General features: G+C 42.5%; 1 protein-coding gene and 1 long non-coding RNA gene across 3 annotated transcripts in view; one reads left to right on the forward strand and one right to left on the reverse strand.

The window, feature by feature from the left end:
* TMEM132B (transmembrane protein 132B) overlaps positions 1 to 24,274 on the reverse strand; it is a 371,304-nt gene that overhangs the window by 136,320 nt on the left and 210,710 nt on the right. The gene's annotated exons all lie outside the window — the stretch shown is intronic.
* LOC112676431 (uncharacterized) lies at positions 693 to 7,336 on the forward strand. Its single transcript, XR_004809252.2, has 3 exons — positions 693 to 5,696; positions 5,783 to 5,950; positions 6,771 to 7,336. It is a non-coding gene; the product is annotated as an uncharacterized LOC112676431 (long non-coding RNA).

Below are 24,274 nucleotides of genomic sequence, written 5' to 3' on the forward strand. Positions count from 1 at the left end.
TTAATAAGTCTTTATAGAAACTTAATCCATGCTGGTATTAATGTCAACATCCAATCTGTTTAATGAGCACATGGAAACAATATCCATATCCCCAAACCCAACCACCCTTCCCTTGGGTTATACCTACTTATCATTGTTTAGGTCCTGGTTTGGTGTCACATCTTCAGGAAAGTCATGTCTGACCTCCCAGATTGTACCAGACCTCCCTGTTTTACACTCAAATTTCCTAATATCTCTCCTTCACATCATTTCTCATAATTATACTTAATTGGGTAACTCTTTAAGATCCAGCTTCACTGCCAGACTCATCACACACTGTCTTACTCTCTCTGTTTAGCATAGTACTCCACAACCCAGCACATCACACAGTGAATAAAAACAAAATTATTTATGTATTTATTTACTTGAATGAAAAGATGAATCAGTGTCTAAGAATAAAACTGGTTAAGAGTTCAGATTTACAAATTCTAAATGCTTAATTTTCTAATTTATTTGGAGATCTAAGTACAGTGAACACACATGATTTCAGTCAACCTAGTATCTGTTTCCTTTTTTCTGGTAACAATAGATCAATTTTATTTGACAAAAAATCCACTCCACACCTTTCTCCATGTGGCTCAGATGGAGCTCATATTATCGGAAATTCCACAGTTGTCATGGGACCCAAGCCAGGCCAATCAGTGTATTCTATTCCACTGTCCCAGTGATCGTTTCAGAGATGGGCACATTGACTCAGGTGGGGCCAGTGAAGTGTAAGTGGCAATTTTTGTTGTGGTCACTGAGAAAGAAAAGGACTCTTTGTGAGTAGATTGCCCTATCAATAGGGTAAAGATCTAGAGCCAATGAGGACCGTCTTGTCACCCCAAAGGAAGTTAACACAGCCAACACAAAGCCAAAAGATGGAGACACAGAGTCTTGAGGATATTATCATAGCACCTAGATCTAGTTGTGCCTGATGTCACATGTCCCCTTGGATTTTATTTTGTGAGCTAATTAATATCCTTTATGTATTAAGCCAATTCCATTGGGCACCTCCTGTTTGAGGAGAGTCTTGATTAAAATACCAGTGAAGCTAGGGACCATGAGACCAGTGTATTTTCAATCAAATCACCTCACGTGTACAATAATGGCAAAATGAATGTAAAATCCAGCCAAAGAAGGTATCTCAGAAGAGGATGGAACTGGGCTGGGCCCTGAAGGTGGGGGAGGTCCAGAAGGGCAGACAGAGGAGGAGGCTTCTCTGGAAGCAAGGAGAACAGCACAGAGAAAAGCATGGGATTGAGGCATGAGGAAGGGGCAGGGAGCCACTGCCCAACTTGGGGAGGAGACCACCAATGGAGTAAGGTGTGGTGTATGCAGCAGAGCAGCAAGAAAATACCCTGAATGTAGGATGAGATTTGAGGCTCCAGAGAGAAAAAACACCATAGGATCCAAAGCACCTTCCGCAAATGACAGGAGAGGGCCACTTATGGGCAATTCTCTGGACAAAGCCTACAAACTTGTATGAAGACGTGCTGCCCTTCATGGGGTTCTTTAAGTGTCAATAGTTGAAAATTGAAATACTTTACATCAACTTCCAACATCTGGATTTCGCACAACCAGTGGGAGATCTTGTGGCCCCAGGGCACACATTCCTATGTGGCAACCACAGGCTAACACAGACAGACAGCATCTCCTGGTGAGACGGGGCGCATCCCTGCAGTCCACCGCCCCTCCCCCATTGTGTTACATGGCCCCCTGCCTACCTCCACGTCATCAACCTGGCCACATAAGCATGTACTCGTGTGGCTCTGAGGGAGAGGAACCTCCTTCTATCAGACTCACAGGCTCTGTTTCTGTCTGAATTCTCAGAATCCACAGCCCCATTTAAAGAAGATCCCACTTTCACCAAATTGGATGTTGACAACGCCTCCGCCAGGGAGCTTTCTGATCTGATTTTGATATTATTTCTCACTAAGATCACCTTCCTTGCCACCTTTATTATTCAAATGGTTAAGAAAACCCTTTGCAATAAGCAGACTCATAACTCAGATTGTTCTACTGGGGACAGACCCACACCCCTTCCCTTTGTTTCATTAATGGAAAACAGGGGATGCGGGAAAATATGAAGGTGAAGATAACTTCCAGAGAGGAGTGGAATCTTAAAGCACTTTGCAAAACTTTCTAAATAAACATGATGTTCCATAATCTTCAAAAAGAGCAGAATTTAAAAAGATTACGAAGGATGGCCAATTATTAGATTTTGTGAAAAATTTCCAGCTCCTTCCTTGTGAGTGAGCAGCCAGGTGCTAGTCCTCCCAAAAGTGGTTTCTCTTCAAAGCCAGCACCAATGACATGCACTAGTGCTACTGGCCCCAGTGATCTCAGAAGAGACTTGGTTTTATGTAATTGTATGACTCTGAGCTATGGGTTGAAACAGTGGAAAATCCCCCTGCTCAAAGAGAGGAGCACTACCATGCACTCAAACAGCTGAGCAAGACTGTTAAAGAGGAAAATGGACTGAGCTGGAGGAGCCACAATGTATTTGGTTTAATTAGAAAAATGCAGATGCCTTCTCAGCAGCTTTACAGAGATGTGCCTCGGTCAGAAAGACCCTGGAATAAGCAGACAGGATCACAGTAGGAGGCTGCAGGAATGGCCCCTAGAGGGACTTGAGCCAAGAACATGAGCTGGTGTTTCCCCAAGTATAGATGGAGGTCCCTCTGCGGGAACTAAGAAGCAGCCTTCCCAGTTATTTAGGCTTCAGCCAGCCCTCTCCCGGTTAATGAAACCACATCTGTACGGTGCCCTAGAAAGGGGTAACCAGCACAGAGTCTGAAGAGAACAAGCTGGCTCCACGCAGGGACGAGATTGATGGGGTGTTCTGAAAGGGGCCAAATGATGAGGTCCTAAGACGATGTCAATCGCATGCGAAGAGGACTGTAAACTGTATGGCCACATACTTATGTCTCTTGCCAATGTGGTCTTTGGGCACACAGAAAATCTGAGTGTTCATGAATCTTCACTGCCTCATCTGTGCCATTAGGGGTCTCACAGAAAGAAAATCAAGACAACCAGGTGACCAATGACAGGGCTTGTTCTCCCATTGGAGTGGCTTTTGTGAACAGGCCTTGTTTGTCCTCTGATTCCCAGGTCCACATAAGTCACCCTGATGCTGCTGCCCTGTGTGCCAAGGGCAGGACCCATCTCTGTCTGGACTCCAAGCCCCAGCTATCCTCAGAAGTGGGCACCGGAGACGGCTGAGCCCTTTGACCACAGGTCTCATGTCCACAGGTCTCTCTCCTGGCTCGGTGCATGCCTCGGGTTTCTACCCAGCTGGTCCCAACTGCACAGTCCCCAGCCCTGAAGGACCTGGGAGTTCTGTAGCCCTTGGCTCCCCAATCCCTGAAAGGTCTCCCCAAATCAGATGGCCCTTGCCAGCCTCCTGGGGGTATAGCCTCTTTCACTTCCTTCCCTCAGGGTCCCAGATGTGTGCTGCCTATTTTTGGTCTTCTGGCTTTTGTGGCCTTCCCCGTTTGTGGGGAGGTGGGGGACAAGTCCAGCAGTGACACCATTTCAGGAACAAGCCATGAGCTCTATTTTATTTTTTTTCTACTTTAAAATAAATACACGTGAACTAGGGCTTTTATTTCAGCCCCATCCCACGGCCCGCATTTTAAGCCATAGGGACACCTCCGCCTCCTACTCCGTTCTCTGTCTCCCACATAGAATCTGTCCCCAAGTCCTGCTGGTTCCAGCCAGACTCCTCTCTTGAATCTCTGTCCTCCTCTCTCCCACTCATTGAATCTTACTGGAGTTGCCTCATGACAGGCCTCCGCCCCCTTCTTCACACACCCCGCCCCCCCACAGAGTTTGTGTCCTGAGACACACACCAGGTCACACCACAGCTCAGTTCAAACCCCACCCCCATCCCATGCACAAAGTAGGCTTTGCACTCCACTAGGAGGACAGTCGGGTCACCACATCCACACCTGCCCATCTAGCCCAGTTCTTGCTATTCCCATTGCCCAGGTGCCTGCATGTGCTCACCTGTGCTCTTTGAATCATACTCACGGCATATGCACACCTGTGGCCTTTGTTCTGGATACTCTTCTTCCAGCCTTGTCCCAGGAGAGTCCCAGGCATCTTCATTGTCACCTGCATGATCCACTGTTCCCTCCTCTCTCTTGTCCTACCCTTGGATACATCCACATTACAACTCAGAGAGCAGGAACTGCATTTTATCCGTCATCCCCCCATCCCTGGCTCCTGCAGCAGTCCCACCCAAAGTGAATACTCACAGCTGGCTAAACTGAATGATGCTGCAAGCATCACTGGTGCTGCAGCAAGAGCTAACAGTAATTAACGAAAAGATCAGGGACCCCTATTCCAGCTCTGAGCACAGGAGACCAATTCATCCTCCACCCCAAATTCAAACCCCAAATGGCAGAACTAAATTGGCAAACGCAAGTTAGAGGAAAAAGAAAATGTTCATTCAAGCCAAGCACAATCAGGAGGAAAAAGGCAGTCTTGAGGGAGGAACTAATGAATCTCTGAGAACATGAAGAGGAGAAAGGAGGAGCTGAAGACCCATTTCACAGCTGTCTGTCCCGTGGATCAGTTTTTTGTCACTTGCTATGAGAAAATCAAGTCCCCTCTGAGCTATAAAATGTGCATGAGCTTCAGAAGGGCAGTGGAGGACGCCCCCCACAACCCCCTGCCACCCCAGAACCATCTGCAGCCGGGAGGGCAGGGGGCCCAGGGCCCAGTACAGGTGGTCTGTGTGTCTCAGGTGGGAAGTTGTAAGGGAAGTAGAAGAGACTGGGTTTTGGAGAGGGGTCTTGGCTGAGAAAGCAGAGATTTGGAGGAGGCATCAGAAAACATGTATTTTGCTAAAGAAATTGCAGATAAAACCCAGAAAGTTCAGACATAGGCTTTGGAGGGCCACAGGAATTTCTGAAGCACCTGCCACGGGCCAGCCTCTGAGGACACAAAGATGGAGAAGAACCAGTCCTCTCCTTGGAGGAGTGCACAATGATTTTAGGGGAGGACCCATGAATAAGTGTCAAGTGATGCAGTGTGGGGCCTGCATGGCTGAATGGGGCAAGAGACACGGGGCAGTGTGGAGGGTTGCACAGAGGAGCATTAACAAGGTAGCCAGTAAAACAAAAGTCTTTCTATCCATCTTCCCCTCCCAGCTGACAGCTCCACAGCAGGGGTGGGGGCAGGAACAGTTGCCCACCCCCACAATCACTGGCTCCCAGAGACCAGGTCCGGGCAATCAGATGTGTCCTCTGCAGGCCTTTCAAGACCCCAGCTCTTGGATCCTTCCCACAAGGAGACATTTTTAGACTGCTCCCTAGGAACAGTTTTAGGAGCATCAGGAAAGTGCACCATTAGGAGCACACAGCTGGCAATCAATAAATGCACATTTAGCTGATGTGGTCTGGGGCTTTATCCCAACCATCTTCTTGGGAAAGCTGTCTCATTTTTATCAATATGAAATTGGCCCCCATTTCACCTTCTATCAGTCAAATAGGCTGGGTGTGCTGAGGCAACAAATCACCCCAGAACTGAGAGTGGCTTCAAAAATAAGTTTATTTCTCATGTTGCCCGACCATCAGGGATTATCTACTCCACGGGCCTGCCACTTGTTTGTACAACCAATGGGTAACTGGAACACAGCTGTGCTCATCCATTTACTGCTTTTGTGCAAGGTCTGTAGAGCCAAAAATATTTACTATATAGCCCTTGTAGAAAAAGTGTGTCAGTCCCTGATCTATTGTATGTCATTTCATTCCAGGATCAATCACCTGGGGAGGATTCCAGAAAGTTCTTTTGTAGTGACTAAATGGTCTGGCCTGAAATTGCATGAGAATTACATGCTACTTCCACTCATGACTCATTGGCCAGAAATCTGCGTGTGGCTCCACTTAACCACAAGGGGGCTGGAGGTGCAGTCAAATTACTGGTGAGCTTCACACTGACCACACACACACCTTTAGATTCCCCCCCCCCTTTTTTTTACAAGAATTCTGCAAACCCTTGAAAAGCAATCCATCCCAGGAGAACCATGTGTGAAAGCAACCATTTTCAAGAAACTCAGAAAATAGTCCAGATAGAATAAGGACACTTCCAAACTTCCAAAAAAAAAAAGAAAAAATCATGCATACACACTTCTTTCTTTGATCAGTATTTTTTCTTATTCAAACCTCTAGGCGCCAACATATCCTTGCAAATTTCTCCCAAACCCTTTAGGAGAGTCCTCTGTGCCTTTCCAGGCTGGGCAGAATTTCAAATCTGATTTACTTTAGCTCCTGAGTACAAGTGGGGATGCCCACAAATGTCCCCAAGTGACAGGCTTTATCCTTGTCAGTGCGCATTCTTGCCTTTGAACTCAGGCCCTCAGTTTCCCAGGGAGCGGCCACCACTTGTGTTTGCTGGCACCTCACTTCCTCGCCTCCCCGATCCTCCCTCTGGAAGGGTCTTTATTTTCCCCTCCTCCCACCCCACCATCCCCACTCCTGGAATGTGCGGTGGCCTCTGCACCATAGAAGACTCGCCTCTCCCCAACCCCCAATTAGGAATCCCTCCAGAGTCCCCTTGACTCATCAATGGCTGTTTGTTGTGTTCTATTAAACTCAAACTGCTTATTTCTTCTTTTAATACATAGAGCACCTTCTGTTCAAATCGCTGGAGGGCCTTGGATGGTGACGTGTGTTTTAAGTTTTTAATGAGTCCAATTCAGTGTAGACTCATTTTAAGTTCTACATTTAAAGTTTTCTTATTAGCTTCACAGAGGGAAAAATAAAGAGTGCTGGTGCCTCGCATGTAAAATTTCACCATTTCACTGAGAGATATTTCAGTTTCTATCGTGATCGAGAATAAGCATCAAAGAAGACACCACGCATACTTGCTGAAGAGAAGCAGCAGCAAAGGCAACAGGAAAGTGTTCAAATGGAATATAAACAAACTGAGGAGTTTAACAAGATCACCCAGAATGGAATGGTTTCTGTCTCCTTAAAACTATATTTATAAATGTTTTCCTAAGAGATAAATAAGCAGATTTCTGGATGACAGAAATGTTTTCTCTTTTAAGCTTTAAGCAAGATGGTTGCTATCACAACTCTATCTTTGGAAACGCCTATCTGGAAGACCTTAAATCACTGGAGAGGCCAAGTGAACTGCGGGCACTTGGTTTCAAAATAGAGCGCTCACTCCATCCCCTTCACGTGCAGTGGGGTCACTAGAAATAACCAGAGACAAATGCCCACCCGCATGTACACACCCCTAGTTTATGCAGGTACCTGCTGCATGACAACTGTTACGAACAGGTTCACGATGGAAAACTGAAAAGAGAAACAATGAATTCAACACTAACATCTTATTTTATACTTATAATTTTATTTGAGATGCCAGATTAAAGTTAGGTCATAGTGCTTTTCAGCTGTAAAGTTGCCATAATGATAAATTTGCTTGCCTGTTTCTGAAAATGGAAATTTGGCATTCACAACAGGGAACCATCAGCATAGGTGGGTCTAAGCTAGGACCCAAAAATCTCTGTTCAAATGAGCTCTACTTGAAAGCTTCATTCAGCTCTTCAGAGCCATGTGCAAAAGCAAAACAATGGTAGATTCAGCAAAGACAAGAGATGTCTTCTGTTGGGCCTGGCCCTGTTCCTGGGGTAGGGGATTAGGACCAGCTGCCCAAACAGTAATTAACAAGACAGGGACAACCTAAAAGGGCAGCGTGATTGGCTGTGGCACAGAGACAAGTGGGGCTGGCACACCCGAGCTGAGAACTCCTGCCTTCTTTGGGGTTCGGTGACAGTCACCTGCCCTCATGAACTGGCAGACTTTATGAAGTGAATGTGCATTTGGAATCTTCAAGAGTAGATTATGAGCACAGTAAGAAATAAGAAGTATTTTCCAAGTGTATTTGGTCACCCATCCTTTACGTTGTTTAATGGAAGGTCTCTAAACAGACTAATATACCGTATATGACATTTGGGAAATAACTCTGCGAGAGAAGGTTTTCAATGTTTTTTCTGCCCCTGGTTTTCAATGCATAATTTACTTTCAGGTCAAAAGTCTTAAGCAACACCAATACCAATCTTTTAAAAGATTAAATTTCATCAAGATAGAATTATAAAAATATGAGAACCGGAAAAGAATTTGGAGTTTGCAGATTAATTCTCTCATTTTGAGACAGAGGAAACTGAGGCTCAAAGGGACAAAATGTTTGTGCCTAGACAGATACATAGAAAGCTGGTTGGCAACCAAAATTCTGATCTGTTTTCCCCTGATGTTCGATCCAGGTTTCTGCACATTTCATGCTAAAGTTTACTGTCATCATTAGGAAAAAAACAAAACAAAACAAAACTAGAAAAAAGTGTGTGCTGAGAAGAAGCAACAACTTTTATAGTCTATGAAAAGGTCACCAAATGCTCTTAATTTAAAAGTGATACCATGAAATCTGAAAGTAAAATGCAAGCAGCAAGAACTCAAAATATATGAATGAACAACAAAAAATGTTTAATGTTGGATTATAAGTCACTGACATGCAAAAACACAAAAACAAACCAGGATTGTTAGGAAAATTATAGGATACAAAGTTTAAGATTTTAGTGAGCAAGATATAGTGTAGTCATAGAACATAAGATTAATAGCACGGTTACCATAAAATTTTAAACATACGTAAGACAAAAGACTCCATAAAAACTAAATGGATGTGACAAATTTGGGACAATATCTGGTATATAAGTAAAGAGCTAATATCCAAAATACATAATGGACACCTATAAATCAATAAATATAAGCCCACAGCCAAATAAAATGAAAAGGGGTTTCACAGAAAAGGAAGTGCAAATGGCCAATAAATATATGAAAAGATGTTTGACATGGCTAGCAGTCACTGAAATAAAAATCAGGAAAAAAGATATTATTGTCAAAAAAAGAAGATATTATTGTCACTCACCAAACCAATTACATTTAAAAGATTTTATAATATTGAGTACTGAAAAGAATGCAGGGAAATGAAAACTCTCACACGTTGCTCATAGGATATTGATTAGTATAGCCATTTTGGAAAACAACTGGCTGCTTCAAAATATACAAACCCCATTACTTGGTATTTAATTTCCTGGAACCTTTTCTAGAAAAGCACTTTAAAAAGTTCACAAGAGACATGTACAAACACAATTAACCCACATTTTTGGAAACAGTAAGTTTGTAAACAAATTAAAGGTCCACTGATGCAGGAATGGTTAAATAAGCCGTAATCTATCCCTGTCATGGACTCTCTTACAGCAGTAAAACAATCAAGATGGGAAACCACTGCTTTCAGAAATGGTTGCCTGGATAATCCCAATCAGCAACCCTACCAAGGACAACAAGAAAACCTGATTGAAATATAAGGGTGGTTTACTGAGGGACGCCAAAAAGGTAAAGAAACATAAACATGAGAAACTACTGAACCAGAATGCAGGAAATGACAGAGGCCAAGGGAGATGAGCCTAGACATGGCTCAGGGAAGCTGAGGGGATGATACCTTTTGACACCTCACAGGGCTACAGACATATAATGAAGTCCAGAGACCACAAAGTGGCAGAAACCTAGAAAATACAGACACTTAAATTTGTTTGGGAACACCCAGGGCCATATCATGGGAATGGAAGTGAGCCAAAAATGGGCTGCCACTCAGTTTTATTTCAAATCATGTCAGTTCCTGAAAGTGTATCAAGATGATCCAAGTTTTCTCTGTTATCCCAGAATGCTTGTGCTCCTAGGTACCTGCAAAAGCAAACATAAACCCTCTTGAAGAAAGGTAACTTCAACTAAAGACTCCAATAATTTCCATGAACAGTTCCAAAAACACAATGCCTGGTATATAATGAAAAATAACCAGACACACAGGGAGACAAGGAAATATGAACTGTCAAAATATGAATATTCAAAAGAATAGACTACAAACACATACCCACAGGGAAATGTGATACTGCAGTTCTCAGGCACAGTCTTAGATTTTTAAAAACATTTTAACATTTTATTTGGAAATAATTTTAAACTTATAGAAAGTTTCAAGAATAAGAATATTATGAAGAACACCCAGATTTGCCTATTAACATTTTATCCCATATTTCATTGACATTGTTGCTTGTTCACCTTTGAACATGTGTATTCTCTCTCTCTCCCCCTCTCTCTGATTTCACATATGAAAATCAGTGTACTTCACATTAGTAATAAGTTTAAAAGAAATGTATGATGACTTCAACAAAAGCAGAAATAAAGTTTGACATAATTCAATACAATATATCCTCTCAGCAAAGTAGAAATAGAACAAAAACTCCCTCAATCTCATAAAATACATCCACACATATGCCAAAAAAAGTACAGGTAACATATATTTAATGGTTTTAGAGTGAATGCTTTCTCCATAAGACCAGGAAGAAGGGAAGGTTGTCCAACATCACCACTTCTATACAACATTGTACTGGTGTTCTCAATAATAAGGTAAGAAAAAGAAATAATAAGTACTCAAAATAGAGAAGAGGTAGTAAACTGCCTTTAATAAGAGGAGGCATAACTGATGGCGATCTATATAGCAAGTTTTATGAAAACTATCAAAAGAGTTATTAGAACAACAGATTAGTAAAATCACAGAATATAACATCAGTATAAAAAATTGCATTTTTAAATTAGAATTTTAAACAAGAGTACCATTTGCAGGAGGAGCATTAAAAATACTTCAGAATAAATGCAACAAAATATTTGCAATAGCTGCATGCTAAAAATTATAAAACATTGCTGAGAAAAGATATATGTATATAAGACCTAAATAAATTGATAGCAGTAACCTACTCATAGAACATAACACTTAATAAATATTATTAAAATGTATGTTACTTCTCCTCCAAATTGATGGATTCAAAATAATTTCAGTCAAAAATCCCAGCAGGCTTTTTTTGTAAAACTTGATAAACTAATTCCAAAACATATATTGAAATACAAAAGACTTTGAATAGTAGAACAATTTTGAAACAGAAGATGAGGGCAGCCCCGGTGGCACAGCAGTTTAGCGCCGCCTGCAGCCCAGGGTGTGATCCTGGAGACCCGGGATGGAGTCCCACGTGGGGCTCCCTGCATGGGGCCTGCTTCTCCCTCTGCCTGTGTCTCTGCCTCTCTCTCTCTGTGTCTCTCATGAATAAATAAATAAAATTAAAAAAAAAAAAAGAAACAGAAGATGAAATTGAAGAGCTTATATTATCTGGATTCAAGATAATTAAATTAATATGGACAAATAGACATGTAGCATGGCACCAAATAGGGAGTCCAGAAATAGACTTGAAAAAATATAGTCAGTTGATGTTCCTCAAAGGTATTAAGGTACTTCAACAAGGAAAGAATTTTTTCTACAAACGGCAAAAAAAAAAAGAAAAGGAAATAAGGAAAAAAGTAAGGATAGACAAAGAGAGAACAAAGAAAAGAAGAGAAAAAAGAACATAACCTGGACCCTTATTTCTGGCCATTTGCAAAAATAAACTCTAATTAATTCTAGGCCTAATCATTAAAGCTGTACTATAAAACCCATATAAGGAAATGTGGTACAAAATCCTTATGACTTCAGGTAGGGCAAAAAATTGATAGGATGTAAAGATCATGACCCATAAAATCAAAAATTGATATGCTATACTTCATTAAAATCTAGAGCTTTTGTTCTTCAAAAGGCATTGGAAGAAAATAAGAAGGAAAGCACAGACTAGTCGGAAATGTTTGCAAAATATGTATGTAATAAGAGATGAGTATCCAAAATATAAAACCAACTCTTACAATGTAATGATTAGAAAACAGTTGACCTGGTTCCCCCCCACCATGGATAAAAGATTTGAAACAATGTTTCAACAAAGAAGATATATGAACGCCAAATAAGCACAAGAAAAGATGCTCAAAATATTTAGTCATTAAAGAAATACAAGATATACATGCAAGAGTGGTTAAAATTAAAGGCTGCCAATATCAAATGTTGGCAAGGATGTGGAGCATCCTTGCTACAGGACGTATAAAAGAAGTATAAATGATATAGTCACTTTGAAAAGCAATTTGGCAGTTTTCTACAAAATTAAACATGCACTTAGAATATGCTGCAGTAATCCTAATCCTGAGGATTTAACCACGTGAAATATAAATATATCTCCACAGAAAGAATGTTTATGAATGTACATGCGAGTTTTTTTCATACTAGTATGAAACTTGAAAAAATGTAAATGTCTATGAACAGGCAAATAGATAATAAATGGTATTTATACCATAAACTTCCACTGGAAAAAAAGGAGAAGAAACAGAGTCTAACACACTCAACATCATGGAAAAATCTCAAAACATCATACTGAGCAAAAGACCCATCTTTACATCTATATTAAACTCTAGAGATGGCCAATCTAACCTACAGAGATGGAAAGCAGGTCAGTGGTTGCCTGGGAACAGGAGTGGGGGAGGTTGGCTGGGGTAATGCACAGGGAAACCATCAGTTGTCATGGCAATATCATATATCCTGCTAGTGGTACTGATTAGTAAGGGAATGCATTTGTCAAAACTCATCAAAACCTACATTTAAAACGGGTGTGTTTCATTGCGTTCAAATTATACCTCAAGAATTTTTTTTACTTTTTTAAAAAGCAGACACAGAAAGAAGAAAGATTATTACCTTGAAAGTAAAACTAGTTAGACTGACAATAACTTTTCAACACAAACAATGTAAGCCAGAAGACAATATAATGATGTATTCAAAGTGTTGAAAGAAAATAACTGCCAACTTAGATTTCTACAATCAGGGAAAATATTCTTCCACAACAAAAATGAAGGAAGGCATTTTCATTCCAACAGAAACTGGTAACATTTTACCTATACCAGACACTACTAAATAAAATGCTGAAGAAAGCAGAAGAAAAGGTGAGCCCAGATGATAGAATAGAAATGCAGGAAGCAAGGAAAAAAGTAAAGAAAATGGCAAATATGTGGGTAATATAAGTGAATACTGACTATAAAAAGATAACACTAATAGTGTATTGATCTACACAATAATAGAATATAGTATGGCACCTGGGTGGCTTAGTTGGTTAAGCATCTGCCTTCAGTTCAGGTCTAGATCCCAAGGTCCTGGGATTCAGCGCCACAACAGGCTTCCTGCTCAGCGGGGAGTCTGCTTCTCCTTCAGCCCTTCCTGCTCCCCAGCTCACACTCTCTCTCTCTCAACCTCCTCTTCCTCTCTCTTCTCTCTCCCTCTCTCTCTACCTCAAATAAATAAATAAAATCTTTTAAAAAATAATAGAATACAGTTATGGAACATGATAAATGGAATTTAAGTATTATAAGCAGTTGTTGGAAATATGTCAACATTACCAAATAATATTAGCTACTGATAAACAAATGTGATGTGTTGAATTCTACAGAGTAGCCACAAAAGAATTAAAGTGTGCAAATTCACAGCTAATTGAGAACCTTTTTTATTATTCTATCCTTTCCCTTAATCAATCCAAAAGAAAGAAAAAAAAATATGGAACAGGAATGATAAAGAGAAAACATGTAGTAAGATCACGGATTAAAACACAATAGTATCATGGATTGCGTTAAATGTTAATGAACAAAACATTCCACATAGTAAACAAGGACAGAGCAACAAAAAATGAAAATATACAAGAGACCCAATCAAAATATCAAAATATTTTAAATATGGGTTGAAGTTAAAAGTTTGAGAAATAGGCCATGTGAACAGTAACCAGAAGAAAAATGATATAATATTAATATCAAAGTAGATTTTAAGACAAAAAGCACAAAAAGGATAAAGAGGGTAATTTCATAGTGACAAAAGGTCCAAGTCACCAAGAATCCACAGACTATGGGGTAACTTAGTAAATTTTAAGTAGGGTAAAATTAAGTCCCAAATGCAACACTATAGTTCTTTGCAACTAACAGGCTGTGCCATGCTAAATGGTTCGATGACTTTATTCCTTTGTTTTTAATCATCTGTAAAACTAGATTAAAAATAACACCCATATTGATGACTTCATAAGGTTGATTATGAACGCAAATGACACACTTCATTACCAGTGAAACTGGATGACATGAATTGGGAAGGGAAAAGAAAGAGTAATTTATGAAGGGCATACCATGTAGGAAAAAATATACTAGAAGCTGTATTATTTTTTTCTGTAATCTTCCCAGCAACCCAATAAGGCAGTTATTTTTTGTATTCACTGTTTAACAAGTGAGAAACAAAAGGCCAGAAGAGGCTAAATGATTTTCCCAAAGGTTGCAAATTAGAGCCTGAATTCAAATCCAAGTTTCTTTTACTAGAAGGTTACACTTAAGTCTGGTTACTTCTTAATAAATATAAAATCAGACCTTCTAGTTAGATATTCCACAGGCCACTTTATTATATTACCTTTCTAAAGGTCTATTTTACAGTTCACATCCTTGGGCAGCCCTGGTTACACAGCGGTTTAGCGCCGCCTGCAGCCCAGGGTGTGATCCTGGAGACCCGGGATCAAGTCCCACGTAGGGCTCCCTGCATGGAACCTGCTTCTCTCTCTGCCTGTGTCTCTGCTTCTCTCTCCCTCTGTGTGTGTGTCTCTCTCATGAGTAAATAAATAAAATATTTTAAAAATAAATAAATAAATAAAGTTCACATCCTTAACATATAAATAGCTCCTAGAAATCAGTAAGAAAATGCCTAAAGTCATAAGAACTAAAGTTCATTGAGCTCTGACCATTTACAGACATAAAATTATCTCATAAAATCTTCATAGATCTTCATAGTAATTCTGTGATGGAAGGTAACAGTCAGGGTCCAATCAGTAATTTGAATAAGAAAATTTTAATACAAATAATTATGAACTACAATGGGAAAGAAATTATCAATATAATAATTTTTTAAAAATCTCAAAAGAATCCTCTAGAGCTGATGGAGAGTAAAACAACTTGACAAGGGTTGGAGAAGGCCTTCATAAGGCTGAGGTGCAGACTTTCTTAGAGAGAGCAAGGTTCCAGGCCCCAGGATATAGAGTCAGGTTGCTCAGCCCAGAGCTGGCCCACAGTCACCAGATCAGCAGGGAACACTGCAGGAGGACAGATGCTGGTGGGGAGGCACATAGTTGATCCATGTCAGGAGCCCACTCACCAGTAGGGCAGCACAAAGCCTGGGGTGCCAAATGTCTACACCAGGGGCCACAGGAGTCAGGTCTCCTAGGCACAAGAAGGCCAAGGCTAGCATGTGGGCATACAGGGGGCATTGGGAGTCCATCACCTGGCAGGGTGACACAAGACCTGCGGTGCACAGTGTCCAACGTGGGAAGGCCACAGCAAAGTGGTCCCCAGGCCAGGCCAGGCCAAGGCTGTGAGCTTACAGAGTGATTGCATGCTCAGGTTCATGTTTAGTGTATGTGACACACCATGTCCTCCACATGCACCACTGCAGTCGAAAGGTGGCAGGAAGAACACAAGACAGCAACCCCCAGATACCTAAGGAGAACGCCTTTCCTCCTGCACTCTCTACTGACAAAGCTTAAACCATGCTCACTGCAAAGGAGACATGCTTACCATCCATCCCATGATCTCTGAGCAGGTGTTGAAAAGTGAACCACGGGCAGAGAGGAAAAACAATAATAACTGGCATAGGGAGGTACTGTAACCCCATCTTACAAATGAAGAAACTGAAGCAATCAAAGCCACTAGTAAATGACAGAGCAGGAGAGGATGCAAACACACAGTGGGCCTCCTCAACCAAAGGTGGGAAACAACAATTACCAAAAGTAGAAGGACAAATGATCAATAAGTATCTGAAAGCTCTTTGGTCCCATTAGAGAGAAAAACAATTTAGAAAACAGTGGGATACAGATTATGTTAATTAAATAAGTGAAAATGTTAATATGATAATAATACTTTGAGAGGGAGCACTTGATATACTTTCTATTGGCAAAGTGCATCACTCAGGGCTCAACCAGGGAACCAGTAGGAGTAAGAGACATGCTGGAAGGAAATGGCTTAAGCAACTGCAAGGGGCTGGCTGGTCAACTTTAAAACCTATTGGGCAGGGGTGCCTGGGTGGCTTAGTCAATGGAGTGTCAGCCTTTGGCTCAGGTCAGGATATTGGGATCCTGCATTGGGCTCGATATCGGGATCGATATCGGGATCGAGCTTGATATCGGGATCGAGCTGCATTGGGCTCTCAGCTTGGTGAGGAGTCTGCTTGTCCCTCTCCCTCTGCCTGCTGTGCTCTCTCTCTCTCTCTCTCTCAAATAAATAAAATATTTTTAAAAATAAAATAAAACTTAAAGGGCAAGGCTTCAGGAAACACAGGCTGGACCATGTCAGTCAGGAACTGAAGCTGCCGTCCACAGGCAGGATTTCTTCTTGCCTGCGGGAGACTTCAGTTCTGCTCGTAAAAGTACTTCAACTGACTGGACCAGGCCCACCACATTTTATCTAAGATAATCTGTTTTCCTTTCAGTCAATTGATTATGAACTTTCATCACATCTACCTCAGAGGAATACCTATGTTCCTGTTTGATTGAATAATTGGGGACTACAGCCTCACCAAGTTAGAGCACAAAACTGACCATCACAGGTATTAACTTATACCTCCCTGAGAAGCAATTTCCCAAAGTGTGTGATAAGTCTTTAAAAATGTCAATAGCCAGTACCATGGCTTCTGGAAATGCACCTAAGGAAATAACCAAAAAGACGAAGATTCAAGCATTATTTAGAGCAACACAATATTTGAAACAACCTAGCTGGCCCCACTAAGGAAATTACATAACATCCACATGAGGAAATACTGAGGAACTATTTAAAGGTCTACAAAAAGTTTGCCATTACATTTGCAAATGCCTATGATAAAATACAAAGCCAAGAAACAAAAAGCAGGAGAGAAAATTGTTTATACAGAATGTAATCAATTCAGAGAGAGCACTGAGTGGAACTTTAAAAATACCTTAATAGCAGCTCTTTACATTTTCTGTTTTTCAATTTTGGACAATGACCTTGCATTATTTTTAAAATTACACGGACCAAAGTAAAGAAGAATGCACCCCACAAACTAGAAGCACATATAAAGTGAGATGTCATTCCAATAATTAGGGCCGTTTTATCCTGTTACGGACACCAAGTCCTGTATGCAAATGAGGACAATGACCTATCCTCATCTTTAAGAAAGATAAGAGAAATGGGAATAAAAAAATGACACCTCCTTCAATCCAGCAGCCACCCCGAATAGATACATGTTTCCCAACCACTGTGCAGGCAACTATAATAAATTACCACGGGGGAAGAAAATAAACTTCAGCAGCCTTGCCCTTCCCAATTCAGCTCAATTTCACGGTGCACGGCTGCCTTCTATTTTATTGTCACTAAGGCACCAGCGAAAACAAATAGAATAAAGACTACCATTGTTAACAGACGTTTAAAAAAATTTTTTTCTCACAATTTCAATGGGTTATTTAGCTTCAGTGGCATCTGCTGACAATGAAAAATGTAACCACCATAGCTATAAATCTGCTTTGGTTGTAAATGTTTAATTATAATGTTTCCATTTCAATTTAAGATAACTTCACTTTCTATCTTAAGAACTGTTACTGAGAACACAGGGGAAAATATCCGCAGCAATGATCCTTACTCAGCTCGCTGAGACTCTCTTGAAGCAGAGAATCCAGGCGGTTCTTCCCGGCAGGGGTCCCAGAACTGCCACTTACCGGTCTTTCCGGGGATGCTGTGGGGTCACGGAGCAGCTCACCCCAGGGCCCGGCTCCATCCTCAGGGAGCTCCCTGGCTCCACTGGAGGCCGCGGAGGGAGAGGGCGCCTGCACCCCTCCCCGCACCGCGCCGCACGAAGTCTGCAGCCAGGGAGGCCTGGCGGGGACCGGCACGACCGGCCCCTCCTCCCCACCGGCTGGACACGGCGGGCATCTCCCGGAGCTCCGGCTCCACCGGCCGCCGCACACCTGGGCCTCTGCTCCGGCCAGGTTTCCCTGGAAAGCCAGCAGAGGCCCACGCTCTACCTTGAAGAAGGAACATAGTAGCAGGAGCTCGGGGAGCATCACCCAAGGCAGACACAGCTCCCTGGAATGCTGCTCAGGCTCGGGTTCCCTTCGGGACTTCTCAGCCAGAACGGTCCCCTGCCGCGTGAGGTGCTGATCGGCATCATAAGTCACAATCTGGGGGCACCTGGGGGGCTCAGTTGGTTACGTGTCTGCCTTTGGCTCAGGTCATGATCTCGGGGTCCTGGGATCAAGCCCCGCATCTCCAGTGGGAAGTCTGCTTCTCCCTCTCCTCCTCCCCTCTGCTCACTCTCTCTCCAGCTCTCTCTCTCTCTCTCAAATAAAAAAATAAAATCTTAAAAAAAAAAAACAAGTGAAATCTGCTTGTATCCCAGGATAAGGGAAACGGGAGTCATACCCATCGCTTGGCCTACTTTCTTACCCCTCAGAGGGACTAGCTAGTGCCTGAGAGTTGGCACCCGGAGACCAGGGGCCAATTCTGACCCCCGGATCATCTTTGCTTGGCCCCATCAACATTCGTCAAAACTTAAGTTAATTTCTGTAGATGTCATACAGAGATATGTATTTCTGTGTCCAAAACTCAACTCCACTTAAGGATAGATTAAGATTTCACACATTATGATCAAAGGAGCCACAGAGAAACACCGCTCCTGTGGTCTCGCTCAAGTGGGGTAGCATCCTTATGGGGCACTTGGTCCTTGCTACTAGTCAGGACATCTTTTTTCTCCTCTTTTTTTTTTTTAAGATTTCATTTATTTATTCATTCATTCATTTGAGAGGGAGTAAACAGGGGAGGAACAGAAGAAGAGGGAAAGAACCTCCAGCAGACTCCATACTGGGCAGGAAGCTCAACTCAGGGGCTCGATCCCATGACCCTGACTGAGATCATGACCTGAACTGAAACCAAGGATCAGATGCTTAACTGACTGAGACCCTCAGGCACCCCACAATCTTTCTCTTGCGGAGATCATTTACTGAGGGCTTCCTGTCCCCAGCACTACACTAAAACACCTGAGCTGAACTATCTCCTTTAGTTCCCGCAGCAAACCTGCAGGTTTTGCTCTTGCCCATGTCACGGATGAGAAACAGAGGGATGGAGGGATTGAGTCGCTCGTCTGAGGTCACATGGCTAGGAACCACCCAAATCTGACCACATAATTTTTAATGATATGGTATTTACCTCCCTGGAGAGGAATGCAGGCAAATCACAAAAATATCCCCAACCCAGCACTGGCTGGCATGAGGTTCACCTGACCAGTTTCCCCATCAGATCTCCAAGCTCCCCGCCCAGAGGCAGTCAGAGCGCGGACAACAGATTTCACAGCAGCCTTCTCTCCTGAGTATCCACCTCCTCTCCTTTCCACTCCTCAATCAGACATGGTCTAGTCCTCTGGCAGAGCTGCTGCCTTCAAAACAAGTGACAGTGGAATCCAAAAGACTTCCTAGGAAGGAAAATAAAATGTACCTTGAAATCCATTTTCGTTCACCTGAGTGTGTGTGTTTTGGGTGAAAACCATGGGTTTTTTGTTTTTTTTTTTAAAGATTGATTCATTCATTCATTCATTAATGAAAGACACAGAGAGGCAGAGACACAGGCAGAGGGAGAAGCAGGCTCCCTGCAGGGAGCCCGATGCGGGACTCAATTCCAGGACCCCAGGATCACCACCTGAGCCGAAGGCAGACACTCAACCACCAAGCCACTCAGGTACCCGAAGACCAGGAGTCTTAGGCAGAAAAAAGATTTTCAAAAACATTGCATTTGGATTCAAGTCTTCAGGGTGAATTTCTGAGCAAGAAGAAACTACTAAGAGAATGTTTGCAAAGTTTGGGTTGCTCTTTATACTTTCTGCCCTGCAATCCCCCTGGTGAGCCTGCAGGAGAATTCCACTTTACAGAAGGGGTTCAGATGGAGGGTGTCATCAGATGGAGAAGGCTCCCCAGAACCTAGCTTCCTGCTGAAAAAGCAGGATCAGAGTTGAGTCCTTCCCCTGGATTTGAGGAATTCTTCCCAGATCACCCAGGACTGCAGTCCAGTGCAGGGTTAGGACATGTGGGGTCTCAGACGCCTGAAGAGATGAACCTGTCCCCTCCTCCAGTGACAGAGTGAGAGCAGGTCATACCCTGCGTGGTTCACAAAAGCAATACTCGACTCTTGCATTTAGAAAGAAACACTGTTAAAACCTTATTACTGGTTCATTACATTTTTCATCATACACCTTTTCTGTGTATTTATCACAGAGACACTAAGGCTTATTTCCAGTGGGAGTTTTAACACTGTCTCTTTGAACATGGAAATGTTTTGCTTCCAGATTAATCGTATAGGAATAATTTGCTTTGTTACAAAGGAATATGTTTTCCATTCATCTTGAAACGCATCTCCCTCTCTTGATACAGAAGTGGATACTAGTAATATTAATTCAGGCAATACTTACAGGTCACTTACCAGGTGCCATGCTCAAGGGTAAGCATATTATATGGATCAAAGAGTTTAATCTCCTAGCACCCCTATCGGGTAAAAACCGAAATTGTCCTTATTTTAAAGTTGAGGAGGGGATCCCTGGGTGGCTCAGCAGTTTGGCGCCTGCCCTTGGCCCAGGGCACGATCCTGGAGTCCCGGGGTCGAGTCCCTGCATCGGGCTCCCAGCATGGAGCCTGCTTCTCCCTCCTCCTGTGTCTCTGCCTCTCTCTCTCTCTCTCTCTCTCTCTATCATAAATGAATAAATAAATCTTTAAAAATTAATTAATTAATTAATTAATTAATTAAAAGTTGAGGAGATGAAGGCGGGAGTTTAAAGAACTTGCTCAAGGTCACATAGTTAATAAGTAGTGATATCAAGAAATACTTCTTTCCTAAAAGAAAACACAACTGTGCACTTAATGGGGAATTGCCAACAAAGAGCCAACCCCAGTGTGACATTGTGATTTATAGCAAGAAATACAGGAGTCCCCTCCTTGTCCGTGGGTGTTACATTCCAGGACCCCCAGTGGATGCCCGCAACCCCAACAGTACCGAACCCTATGTGCACTAAGCTTTCTCCCATACACACACATGCATGATAAAGTTTAACTTATAAATTAAGCACAGTAAGAGATCAACAACAATAATGAAATAGAACAATCATAGCAATATACTGTTATGTGGATGTACACTCTCTCCTGCTCTCAGAATATTGTACTGTACTCTTCCTCCTTCCTCTTGTGATGATGTGAGATGATAAAAGGCAATGGAGGGAGTTGAATGACACAGGCATTGTGACAATAGGTCAGGAGGATCACCTGCTTCTGGACCATGGCTGACCATGGGTAACTGAAACTGTGGGTACGGGGGATGCCTATATGTATTTGGTTTTTGTCTCATTCCTGGCACAGAGCTCCTAACACCTTGGAATTTCCTAAGCTAAGAGAGCAACAAAGGTTTCTTTTCTCTTATTAATGAGGTGATTTGGGGAACACACCTGAAGATGGGGGCTGCTAGTTCCAGGGACTCAGTCCCACCCTCCTGAGCACCCAGGAGAGAGGAGAGGCTGGAGATGGAATCAATCACCAATGGACAGGTAGACAGAAACAGCAGAGATCGGACTACAGGATGCCATGCTGGGGTTGGACTGTTGCTTGGTGGGGAGGGGAACCATACACACACACACACACACACACACACACACACATTGAAATTGGGTTGAGAAGTTTTACTGGGTTTGAGGGGATAGCAGGGAGCAGAGGGGACTGTGGCAAATGAGCCAGTGGGGACCCCTTCTAAACTGAGCCACCAGTAAGCTCCGGGAGACTGTAGCCATTCAGTATCAGCCAGATCCATCCATCCAGACCTGCAGTTTCTCCAGAGGTGCCTGAAATGTGTATTTCTAGTCAAACCTCCCAATTCTTTTAGCATTGGCCCAAATTGAAGGAAAAAAAAAACAACAACAAAATCAGAAAAACACCCAGCAGGTCAAACTTGGACTACCAATTTGCCACCTGGATTTGAGAGGTTCACTGGCCCAGCGCCAGGCAGCCAGAGCTCCTACGTTCACATAGTTCAGGAGACCTAGCCTGCTCTCAGAAACAAAGACTTCTTTGCTTAGCAAGGGTTTAATCACGGGGGAGATGTGAGGTTCCTTTATTAACTGGAAAATAATGATGTACCCTAATGAGTCACTCAGCGTCCAAATGCATCAAATTCATCATCGCTGTTTTTATTTTTTGAAAATGATTAAATATCATTTTCTTTCCCTTTATAGCAAGACCCAAGTGACAACCCATCCATCAGCATATCTGCTGATGTTTAACTACAGCATTTTGCATTCATTATTTCCTACTTAAATCATTCTTTTAAAAAGAGGAATAACTTAATTCTGCCTCTTGACAGCAGGGAAATTAAATGGTGTGTCTTTAAGATGAGCGTTTCTCTGACAAACCACCACCAACAGATCCATATTATCAAGCCAGAAGAATTATCAACCCGAAATAAAACATTCAAGAGCTAGCTTCTGGAAAAATCTTCTCCTCTCAGGAAGTTAAGAAGACTTCTAACCTCAAACACAACTTATCAATTGGTGCAGCTACTTTGGAGACCAATGTGCCAACAGGTAAAAAGCTGAAGATGCATGTACCCAAGCATGCTACATCCCCACTGCTGTATAGAGACCCTGGAGCTTGGGCACTGTGTATTTTCATTCCAGCCTCCAGGAAACAATAGATTTGGGACAGCAACTCAAAAAATCAGACACGAAAGGGACACTGAAGTTTCATGAAGTATTTCCCTTATTACCTGCTATGGACTCTGATGCCTTCTAGTCTGTGCTTGTCTATTCAATTTCCTTTTTTAATGCTTGTCATGACCCTGAATGGGTTGCAAACCACCACCCTCACCCCCAAATGAAAAACCACTATCCCAGGAGACCTAGTGCAAATCTTGAATACAGCACATACAACAGTGGGTACTGAGATCAGTAAGAGAAGAAGTTCAAATAACAGCTATTCATCAACAGAAGAATAAGTCAATAAATTATGGAATATCTATATTGCGGAATACTATACAGCAGGGGGAGAAAGACCCACAGCTACATGCATCTACAGGGTTTAATTCAGGAAATGTCATGCTGAGCAAAAAAGGCAAGTTATAAAATGATTCCTGTAGCACTATACCATTTATATGAAGTTTGAAAACACAACACCGTATCTATGGAAAGTTCTCTGTCTTACACTGCTGCTATAACTAAAGATCACAGACTGGGTGGCTCATACACGGCAGAAATTTATCTTTCATGGTTCTGGAGGCTGGAAATCTAAGATCAGGGTGCCCACAGATTCTGTATCTGCTGAGGGCCCACCTGCCGGCTCATAGATGGCAGCTTTGCACTGTGTCCTCATGTGGTAGAAGGACAAGCAAACTCCCTAGGGTCTCTTTGATTAAGGGCCCTGATCCCATGCATGGGGGCTCCACCCTCATGACCTCAACTCCTCCCAAAGGCACCCTACTGCCATCATCTTGAGGTTAGGATTTCAATACGTGGATTTGGGACGGGATACAAACATCCCAATCATAGCAGTTACCTATGGGGTAAAATTACATAAGCATCCATAAAAGGGATGCACATGTAACTCAGGAGAGTGATTAGCTCTCAGGAGGGCAGAGGGAGAAAGCAACAGGGAGAGTCTTATTGGTTTGTTTTTGCTTTTGTTTTCTTAAGCTCTGCAGCCACATAGGGAAAAAATAGCACGGGGACAAGATCATGTGGTAAATAGATAGATATCTGTTACAATATTCTCTAGATTTTAAGGTATGCTTGAAATCACTCGTGAGTTACAGACAGAAAAGGAGGGAAAGGTCTGCATAGAGAGGAGGGAGCCAGCTACTGCTTCAAGGCTTCGGCCACACACCTGCACGCACAGCAGAGCCCCGCTTCATCTGTCCCCAGTTTTGCTTGTTCCTCCGTAGCGGATGTTTTAGCTCCTTGGTTTAAGAGTCACCTCTCTCTGAGATTGAACAGGGAGCTGTTGTTAATCTCCACAGAACCTTGTCAGTGTCTTCCCCGATATAGCGCCTGCCCACGGGAACCGCAAGCTCTGATATCATTAGCTTCGAATTCTTCAAAATGTGTTTAATTCTTAGGAACTCTCACTGAGTGGAGTTCATCCTTATGTAAGGATTTATGAAAAGGACCACAGAGAGGTTAAAAATTATATGTCAGGGCAGCCCAGGTGGCGCAGTGGCTTAGCGCCGCCCGCAGCCCGGGGTGTGATACTGGA

The sequence above is a fragment of the Canis lupus genome, chromosome 26 (genome assembly GCF_003254725.2).
Source record: "Canis lupus dingo isolate Sandy chromosome 26, ASM325472v2, whole genome shotgun sequence".
NCBI classification, from domain to species: domain Eukaryota; kingdom Metazoa; phylum Chordata; class Mammalia; order Carnivora; family Canidae; genus Canis; species Canis lupus.